Here is an 11,080-nt window from a genome sequence, read left to right on the forward strand (position 1 = left end):
ATTTGTTTCTTTTTTTCAAAATAAACCAAATAAAAAATTCCAAAATTGTGTTTATTTTTCATTTTTATTCATTTCTCAAACTTGAGCTGAGAAATTAGGTGAATTCATGACAACTAAAACACCACCGCCACTACCACGATCACACAACTAAACAAACAAAAGACAACTAAGGAGCCACCGCCAAACCAGTGACAACTGTAAAAGAAGGCGAATATAAAAAATCACTTAGTAAAGTGCAATGAATGGACTGCTGGCCCAAGTAAGTGAATAACCGAGTTAGTGCGTTTTTTGGAATTTCGCAAAAAAAAACAAGGAATTTCACATTGCATGTTTGTCATTTGTTTAGTTGTTTTATTTCCTTTTTCAAAAAAGGCTACAGCCATATTATCAATATACATACATACGTACACATACTGGAACCACATTTATTTAGTTTTTGGACTGTTTGTCATTGTTTTGTAGCTGATGGTTTTTTATATAAAACTTTTTTTCATTTTTGAATTTGGTTTGTGCTTTTAAAAGAAAGTGTTCTTGTCTTGTCTGGTATTTTGAGTTGGAGTCTGCTTTTTTTTCTTTTGCATTTCTTATCCATTTCATTGTGTTACTTTGGTGGCATGTAGGCAATCATGCGGATTATTTGTGTACGTATACAACAAGTATGTAATCTCCTTTGACAATCTCTTATACGAATGTTCGAATAATTCCTTTTGTAACATAAATAACTCTGTTATTTGGCCAAGATCTGTAACTACTTTTTAGGACAAAATTGTTTTGGGTTTTTTTCTTTCTTTCGTTTTGCTTTGTCGTTGTTTCGTTTGTTTGACAGCAAATAAATTTCACTCGTAAAAGCAAAAGTTAAATAAAGTTGTGACTAAATGGAATTGGAATGATTTATTGTTTGACTAAATATGGCTGTTTTTGTTTATAATGTAAAGGCCCACATGCGAGTGATGTTATAAATTGTATGCAGATATTGGTGTTTATAAGGGAGACAGGTATTAAAGAACTTTTTAAAGAAAAATTAAAAAACATGTATATTGACACATTCTCTTTATGTGTTTTTAATGCGTGGTGTAGGTCCACAAAGTAAATGATAGGTAAGTCATTGCAGTTTTATAGGTATCCTTTGTAAAATTCGTAACATCAAGGGTGTCAAGAACATTTTAAATGAAATTTGCCACTTTAGACTAGTTTTATATATATGTATTTCTCGCATTCGAGTTCGGCATAAGAGCCTTGAGAAGCAAATGAATGAATGTGGAAGTGCGTTACGTGAGCAGCTGCCGTGTTGGCTTTATTAGACGTTTTCGTTTATTGTCGACTCACCACCACCTTATTACATGCAGTTGCCCATTTACGTATATGGAATTTCCGGTTCAGTATTTTTTACGTAATCTTTTGACATAATAGTCATGTTGGGAAATTATGGAATGGATGAGGGAATGTAACCTCGACAAATTAAAAGGCACTGTTTGGAACCGATAGAAGGGTCCAACCCAACATCGGGTAAAAACAACTTACGAGAAATGCCATGCCATGCCCCACTCACCTCAGTGTATTCCTGGACCTCTATAAGTCGCCAAACCACACTGTTGAGTTGGCTTCTATTGTTAACTCAACAACACCTAAGGGAAGTAAGCATCTACTGTGATAAGTTGAGTATGTTTAGAGTAAACTCTAACAAAGATTGGGTCTTTCATCAAGGTAACATTCCCAGGGGGAAGCCTTGAGAGCTAGTCCATGTAGAAGCTAAAAGTTGTGTTCTCTGATGTTTTACCATTTAAACACCTCTCATTGGCAGTAATTTGTCTCTTACTAATTAATCTACATCATCTAAATATGATAGTACTATATTGGCACCCGTATTACTAGACACTATCTTACTAGTACGATTGTATTATTAGCCCATATCCAGAATAAAAATTATATTACAAGATGTTCTTTTAGATCTTTAAAATATAATTAGTAAGTAACAAGAAAAGGTTCCCATTAATTGTCTGTCGCGGAAATGCTTGTAGACCAGCAATTTAATGTGATCCCCAGAGAAAAAAAGCTGAGAATATTAAATCGCACGTCCCTCACATATCCATTTGTTTTAATTGTTTAAACCGAAATTGAGGTCACGATAGCTTTAAATTAAGAAGTTAATTTCAATATCTTAATGATATCTCGAAAATGTTTCTTAGAAGACAATATTATGAGTCATCCAGATATATTTTTGGATGACATAGAAATAATTTCATAGAACGTTTAATGAAAATATGTTTTAGGATTTACAACACATTTACTAAGGGATGATCCTAATTGACTACATATGTATATTACATTTCGAGTTTTCTACAATATCATCTCCACTCCTTGATCTTATCATAGACACAAATTAATAAATTGATCATCATGTATATCCCAAAGAATTCACACCAGCCGGCGCATTCACATTTTAGATCGTGTGAAAATAAGTCGACAGTTAAACATTAAAAACATTCTTTCAATATTTCATTAAAAACTATATATATTTATTTTTTTCACTTACAATAAACTTAACAAAAACGTGCAACCGTAGTCTAACAGCTCTTGAAAATATTGCAAATATGTTAATAGTTAAAAATCAGTTTGCGATTTTTACCGCATTTATTTTCCATGTAAAATATGCATAAGAACTAATAGCAATACAATACTATAATAGTTATCAAATGGTAATTGTTAACAACACTTATCATTCTTGGCATTTAAAATTTCATTTATTAGTATTCACTAAAGTCGGTTAATGAAAAAAAAACAAAATTTACTTACATTTAATGTAGGTGGAGTTTAGTAATCGATGTTAGAATACTAAAGTCACATTATCATTAAACATTAAAATCTAAAATAAACACTTCTAGACATATGTATGTATTACGACTACTGTGGGACTGTGTTTTCCCTCTTTAACAAACATGGATTTTCTTGTATGTCTGTCTTTTTTTGTATTTCAAATTGGCTTTTTCTTGTGCTTAAATCTTGTTTAGAATTCTTAACTAAATATCAAAATAAAAATCATTGAAAATGAGAATACTTTACGTATGTATGTTTGTTCCAAGGAATGTATATACCTACATAAATATGTTAGAGAGTTAATACGAATACATACAAAGTTATTGTCAATGGACAGTTAGTAACAACTGCAGCAGACAAGAGAAAAACAAAAGCACGTTTAAGCCTGATCTATTACACCCTATATGTATTTAAATTAATTAAAATAAACAAATTAAGACAGAAATTTTACATTCCCGGATCATATTCAGAATACGAATCGGGCGAAATACCGAAATTTGTTTGTCGCTATCAGCATTTTGACGTAGGACAGCTTTTTTGTGTAATCATAAAGATGAAAGTCTGTAGAGATTATATTGCACGACCGTTCATTCATTAACCGATATTGGCTAGAAATTTCATAATAAAATTATTGAAGTAGACATCTTTCCATGATCTAATAGCATTTCTAAGAGTAAACGAGTCCAATTTCACCGGGTCCGGAAATAGTTATTTAAAGAAGCCCTCTTTAACCCAGTCTTTGTTCTTTTTGCTCAAAATTTTGAAAGTGGTTATAGTTTTTCGCTTCCGCTACCACTTAAGCTTATAGATTTGAAAATTAATCGCGAAAGGGGCGAAGTACAATTTTGGATTGTATTGGCGGTCTTTCGTTTATATACAGATACATACACCGAAATTTAACCGAGTGAAATTGTTTAAATAATTGGTTCTTGCGGTCTTCGTGAAAACCAGTCGATGTTACTAATAAAACCGACTACTAGTAACACGTCTCCGAGACAGTTCAGATCATAAAAACAGTTCTACCAAAATAAAGTAGTCTGAGCTCTTATAAAGCTGGGCAGTAACATAGAAGGGATTGTATTATTTCTACCTCTTCTTAGTCCAAACAACTTCCACAGTAGCAATAAGTCTAATCAAGTCCTATCCGTTATCAGAGTGGGCCAGAGCAGTCTTTCTCTACCACCTCACTCGAAGCCCAGTCATCTATCAATTCTCATACGTTAACCAGGGGAGTGTGAAATCCCTTTAATATTTTATTTTCAGGGAAAATGAAATCATTTCAACGTAATTTTGTGTCAATCATTTAGATTTTGTGACAATCATTTAGAGACATTTCGACTTAATAACATTGGAGTATATATGCATTTCGAATTTTCGAGAATTACTTTCTTTTTCATCCGCTGGGTAGACTTGACAACTGTATACCATCGATCCTGAATCCTTCAATGAATAATTCAGGTGGCAATTTTTGTACATGGATTGAGCCGGTCTATGCACAAGCACTTTGCTGATGTACTCGAGCTATCTAATCTCCTGCCATAATAGAATATGGTATATAAGTAGTATATAGGCTCAAACTCAATGTACACCCCGACATGAAAAAAGCATCACTTGTCTAAAGTCAATAGAAGGGGGTGACAATTCCCAACATCAGGTGGGACTTGTATTCCGGTTATACTGGAAGATCGATATTTGACAAAGAAAATAAAAATTTCAAAGCCAATAAATTTATCCTGTTGATATGGCAACAGCACCGAAGAACTTCCTCGAAGCGAAAAAGGTATACTAAATAAGTACTAATACTGATATCCAATATATGGAGACTTTCTCAATCGTTCACCAATTTATTGCATCAGTTCCATTCTCATCAGGATGACAGACAACCCTTGAATACTAACCTGACTATTCCCCAGCATATACTGGTATACGGGTTCAGGTATCCAGCATATGCTGCTTTGTACACAGACGTGTTCGAAAAGAGAATTATTCAACCCAGTAGGTATAGGATATATCAGTCCTTAAACCAACATTCTCTCCCCGCGAATTTTGGTTTAAACCACAGTCGCCACGTTGATCTCAAAGGAACCTCAACCAACTGCCAAGTCAGGACATAGTCCTGCGGGCTACTGGCCGCCAGTAGTATCAGATTATGCTAAGATAAATGTCTTCATTTGAGGTATTCAAAATGGCACTATCCAAACGCAGAGGTCTAAATTCTTAAATACCTCCGGTCTTATATCCAAACCTCTCTTCCTGGCCCTTGATAGTAGAACGCTGAGGGCTGATCACTTATTGTGGGAAAAAATTTCGCCAGAATATGCGACAACTTTGAAGCCCATCCTTCTGAGTCTGAAAAGAATTTTATTTACGACAAGATTCCACAAGAGTAAAGAGACGACACCACCTTGTGATGTGCCACAAATTTCCTTGTCTTGCCAATACCCATGTTAGAGTAATAGGGTATTACCTCCGAAAAAAATGTAAAACATAGACACAGAAAACCAGTGCTTAATATTTAAAAATGCTAAAATAAACACTACAAAATTAGATTGCAATGATGCACGTTTCGAGATATGATGCGTTTTTTTACTTTATTGTATTTCTTTTCTTCAATTTTCATCGTTAGTTTTTATTTTATAAAAAATTGTTGTTGCTATTGTTATTTTGTAAGTTATCTTACTGTGTTTAGACTGTATGACGTTTTGTCTAACAAATGCGAACTGAACATGAGTTGCATATTTATATTGTTTTAGTCGCTGTTGCAAATACTTAATATTAGTTACATTATTTGAAATTGTTTTGGAAAAAAGTGCTTTTAATGTCAAGATTAAAATAGCATCATCATCAACATCTTGAGCCACATCTCCAGACAAGTCGTGATTTGAGGAGTAGAGTAGGAGGGAAAATATATTAAAAATATCAACTGCAAATCGGACAATCTAAGCATTAAATGTGCTAAAATTAACACATTACAATTGCATGTTGCACAAACAAAATGTTAGTTTAATTAACACGATTTCTAATGAGACAGGTTGCTATTGTTGCAATAACAAACAAGAGAAAATCAAATCCTTGTCACACACAGTAATGCTTATAATTTATGTTTAAAGATCGAGACCCTTTAAAAGAAATTGTGTTTAAAATTGAAAATTAAAATAATCAAAATAACTGATTATAAACATTCATTCAATTCGGTGTTAAGTGACTGACCTTAACTAGAAGAAAACATTGCAAAATTACAAGGCAATTACATGACTATTCAAACAACTGCAACAACTGCTTAAATTTAACAACTTTGCAATTGTTACTGAATGTGATTTGCTTATTTTTTTTCATTTGTTCCTTTAAACACTAATCTTGTATAAATCTTTGTTATTTGTTTGTTTTTGTTTTTTTTTTCAAAGTCCAAAAGGCTTACACTGCTAATTGCGTTAAGAAATGCAAACCATGGTAAGTAACCACAATAAAATTTTCAACATCTAAACAACGCATTTAAATCGCTGCAAAAAGTTGCATTGCTAGGAAAAACCAGAACAACTGATACTTAAAAGGAAAATCTAGGGAAATTGTGGTATGTAAAGATCTTAGAGATACCTTACAGAGTTGCAAGAGCCATAACTGAATGCATATTCTCTTGATCACATGGATACTAGGTCCTATTTGGTGAAAATCGGCAATTCGAGTGCGCATGTGCAGCTTGATGAAGGAGACCTATCTACAAAACTTGGACACACTTAAAAACATGGCTGAGAGAATCTCATACCGGCACTTATAATAATGGAACGGTGAGTGTTACCACTGAAATTTAATCAGTTGACTCCAACGTGAGTTGTACAGGTATTCAAAATTAAATACTTTCTCTGTAAGTGATAGTGTCTCGTTAAAATAATATTTAAATATCTTAGGATAAACTGGTTAAATAATCCTTAAGAACTACATTAAAAGAAGCACTCTACAATCCCTATAATGTATTTTACGGGACTAATATAATATCCATTATTATTTACACGTTACTTACAAGGTTGGGAAGAGATATATAAGGAAAACATTTTTTTAATTAAATGAAAACTTCTTATATCGGTGATTATATTCATCTTGCCTAAAAAGAAAACGAAAATTTCGATTCTAAAACAATAAATTAATGTTAATGATGAAATAAATGACTACTATCCACAGACAAACAGGAATGGAAAGTCAAATCGCATCTGCTAGATCAGGACTTTACTAAGATGGATGGCAATTGTAATCTTTCACGATTAAGGGAACGAAAATTTCTATACTAATGTAATAAATTGATGTTCATAGATGTTCCATAGGTACATTTGGAATGTCGAACTAGTCAAATCGCATCTGCTAAGTCGAGACTTTACTAAAATATTTGACAGATATTTGAAAGATTCGAAACTTGAGCTGTAGATATCATCCACACTTTTCGTTAACAACCCATTCTCAATTTTTTTAAAAATTATGGAATCTCTGTTGAGAATTTAATGAGAATATCCGGTTAAAAATTCGATATCTACACAAATGATCAACTCTTTACGAGACACTTCTGTACCACGTCTAGAGTCATAGGAAATTTCAACAATTTTGACGTAGTTAAGAAAATATGGTAGACACTTTGATATTACAAGGCACAATAATTCACAGAATAATGTCATCTACGGATGAAGTGTATTATCAAAACTGTAACCCTGTGGATACAATTTGTGGAATTTTAAGCAATGTAAGGCTAGGAGCCATATTATATCCATAGTGTAGTCTCTTGATTTCCATGATCGTCATAATATACACGGTTTACAAATAGTCTATTTATCAGGAAAGAGCTTAATTTCTAGAAAACGGTTTCCGAGATACTTCAGAAGTTTTAGATACATTAAAGCTAGCATCAGGACGACGGCTGGATATCCTCTATCTTTTTTAAATCGTAGTCAAACACACTCGTTCATTTCTGTATTAAAAGAGCCAAAATATTCATGGACTTTATGAAATGTCACCATTTATAGCTTTGCTGGAATTATCATTACGTTCTCATAACTTAATATAATATTCAGGGATAAACCAAATTAGGGTGCAATGAAAATTAAGTATCTAACTTGAGTAGTTTTCCAACAATATGTTACATATGAAATATGCCAGGCCCTCTTGCCCTCTTGATGAAATTCTGCCATTTTTTCTTCAAAATGTTCAGATGAATATTAAAGTTATATATGCAAAATTTGCGGAATCTAGTTCTATTAGTTTTTAACATAAACGAAATTTTGCATTTTATTCAAATAGGAGGTGCTAAGTCCTTAATTGAAAGTCCCCCATTATACTCTAAATATTCATTTGAATGCCAAAGTTCTTAACGTAAAATTTGAAGATTCTATCTATTATAGTTTCTCAGATATTAAAATTTTTCTATTAAGTACAAATGGGGGCTCCAAGCCCCTCAGATGAATGTCCGCTCTTTTCCCTTCACAATGTTCAGATAAAATTCTTAGTGCAAAATTTTAAATATTTATATACATTAGTTTCCTAGATAAACATATTTTTGTATTTAATTAATATGAGAGATGACGCTCCTCCCAAGGTTAGTCCGCCAATTTATTACTCAAAATAATTACATGGGTGCTAAAGTTGTACTTGTATAATTTTAAGATTTTAACTGTAATAGTTACTAAGATAAACGAATTTGTGTATTTAATTTACATGGGAGGTACCACCCCTTCTAATGACTTTTAGGAGGCATTAATAATTAATAAATAATCATAATAAAGTGGCTCCGACTCTTTTATAGGCAAACTATAAATTTACATGAACAACATTTACCATATGATGCACTATGTTGCCCCCAATTAATTCAAGGGACATAAACATTACAAATGTAATGAACTACATATATATGCATATTATACCGAAACAAAAGTCTTTAAGAAAAAATGTGATATCAAATCATCTGCTCCCCAAAAACGAGGTAAAACACCAACAATAATGTGTGTATGTAAGTATTCTAAAATAAATAAATACTTGAAAAATATTTTTTTATTAGCTACAGAATAAACTACAAATTGGAACATTTGTTTTCCTTTTCAGTTTAACACAAATATTTGCAAAACAAGAATAGAAGTCATTACAAACTAAAAAAGAAAAACTAATAATAATAAAATAGAAAAGCCAAGGGTCAATGTCGCTATTAAATGTTGGTTGTTTGATTGTGATGGTGGAACTTGGACTTAACTATACACATAAATAGTTGCTAGGACAATTTACTCAAACAATTGGTGATAATATCATTGTAAATTTGTATGTTGTGGGGGCTGGGGTTAAGAAACGAAAAAAAAAAACTTTATTTTCTTTTAAGAAATAATACAGGATTTTTTAATGTTCAGTTTCTGTGGTAGACATCTTTACTTCCGCTTTTTTAGGTTGCTTCATTGCTGTAATTTCTGAGTGGCTTCAAAGACTTTTGCTTTCTTGTTGGTTTCCCTGCTTAATGTTGGCACGTTTGTAAACATCGGTTATCTTTTATCTCTTCCTACTCCAACTAGTTGTTGTGATCACTGTTTAAGCCTGAGAATTAGCAAGAATCATGTTTGCTTTTTAAAAGTTCGTCTTCGTGTCTAAAGCAGATCTTCTTCTTCTTTAGTAACGTCTACTTCCTCTACTTGAACTGAAGTAAATGCGTGTGCTTTACTCATTGTCTCTGAACATGCTGGTGTGTTTGTATAATTCATCTTTCAATCTTATTTGCGGGTCTTATTTGTATTTCGAATTCTAACCCAATGCTTCTAGATCTTTAGACCCAAAAAACTAAATCTGGCTGGCAAACGACCAAAAACTTAAGCATGTTTGCATTTATTTTCAATTTAGAATTTGCAAGAAAAGGGCGTGCGTGAAAATTATACACGGCATCTCTTTAAGTAGAAACTAAATAAAAGCGACACGTAAACTTCTATCATCGTCACCCACCAACGAACAAACGTTGCCAACGAGAAAGTAACCAATGAACTACCGCGTGGCACCACCGTTTGTTCTGGCACTTGGTGCACAATAAAAGACGCACGACATGACCATCGCAACAGCTTCTTTGTGAGATTACGTAACTTCAAAAGAGTCATGTTTAGTTAGTGCCAAGCACCTTTCGCTTTCGTGTCTTTAAGATTTTTATTTTCGAAATTATTTCTTTTTCTATTTTCTGTTCTCTTTTAATTTGTTATCCCAGGAGTATGAGTACTTACTTGTACTTTATTTTACCGGTTAATGTGTGTGTGTTCTTTTCTGTGTATTATTTGTCTTGGTTTTTGGCATATTTTAATTTCATTCAGTAACGCAAAGTTTTCGAATAGAATTTTGTTAGAATTTATAAGGAAGTATTTGTATGATAATCATATTTCAGAAATCAGTTTTATTTTACATACCGAACTAGTTTTAATACTTTACATGTGCTGGCTTTGCAAGTGTCATAGCATGTTTTTAGAAAATTAAAAGGTCAATGACTATTCACAGTTATTGAAAACTAACGAAAGGATTTAATTAAATATCAGCAGATTCTGTTTGCTTTGTTAGACTTAGATATTAATGATCAAGAAGTTTTAGAAGTTTGTTGAAGTTCCTTAAATATATTGCTTCTATATAAAACGTTGGTAGTTGTACTAACCAACGGTGGTACAACTACCAACTGAGGCTCTTGTTAAGGAGCGTCCAACTGAATGTATACTACATTAAATCCGAAGAAATACACCTAGGCCGCTATCGGTATTGTTGTGAGCTCATTTTCATGAAAAAGAATTGTTAGCTGAATTATTATATAATGTTCAGAAACTCAATTTGCACCGAATTTTCTAATCAGTGTTAGTGTAGAATGTTATTTTCGAAATAATATCACTTTCAAGATACTTGGATCTAATTTCACCGATACCTGACATTGGCAGTTCTACTCTCCTCTCCACATGCTCTGCACGTCCAATTTTGCATAATTTTGCTCATAAACCTTCATAATAGGGTCACCCAATAGGATATCTGTGATTCTGTCCATTATTCCAAGGCCTTATGGTATTCTCTCGACTTCTCAAGAGTGACCTGGTACCCATACGACGTAAACCTTAACTCTAGGAGAATATTCAGTTGAAACTTTTCTACAATCCAATATCGTCATAGATTTAAGTCTATCACCTGATATCGCCGCTATTGCCTCCTGGCCGCCATATTTATATTTATCCAATTTACTCTTTCCGTTATTGCTCGGACACTTTTGGAAGCCTGTGTTATGATTAGGTAAACG

The sequence above is a fragment of the Lucilia cuprina genome, chromosome 4 (assembly GCF_022045245.1).
Source record: "Lucilia cuprina isolate Lc7/37 chromosome 4, ASM2204524v1, whole genome shotgun sequence".
Taxonomy (NCBI): Eukaryota; Metazoa; Arthropoda; class Insecta; order Diptera; family Calliphoridae; genus Lucilia; species Lucilia cuprina.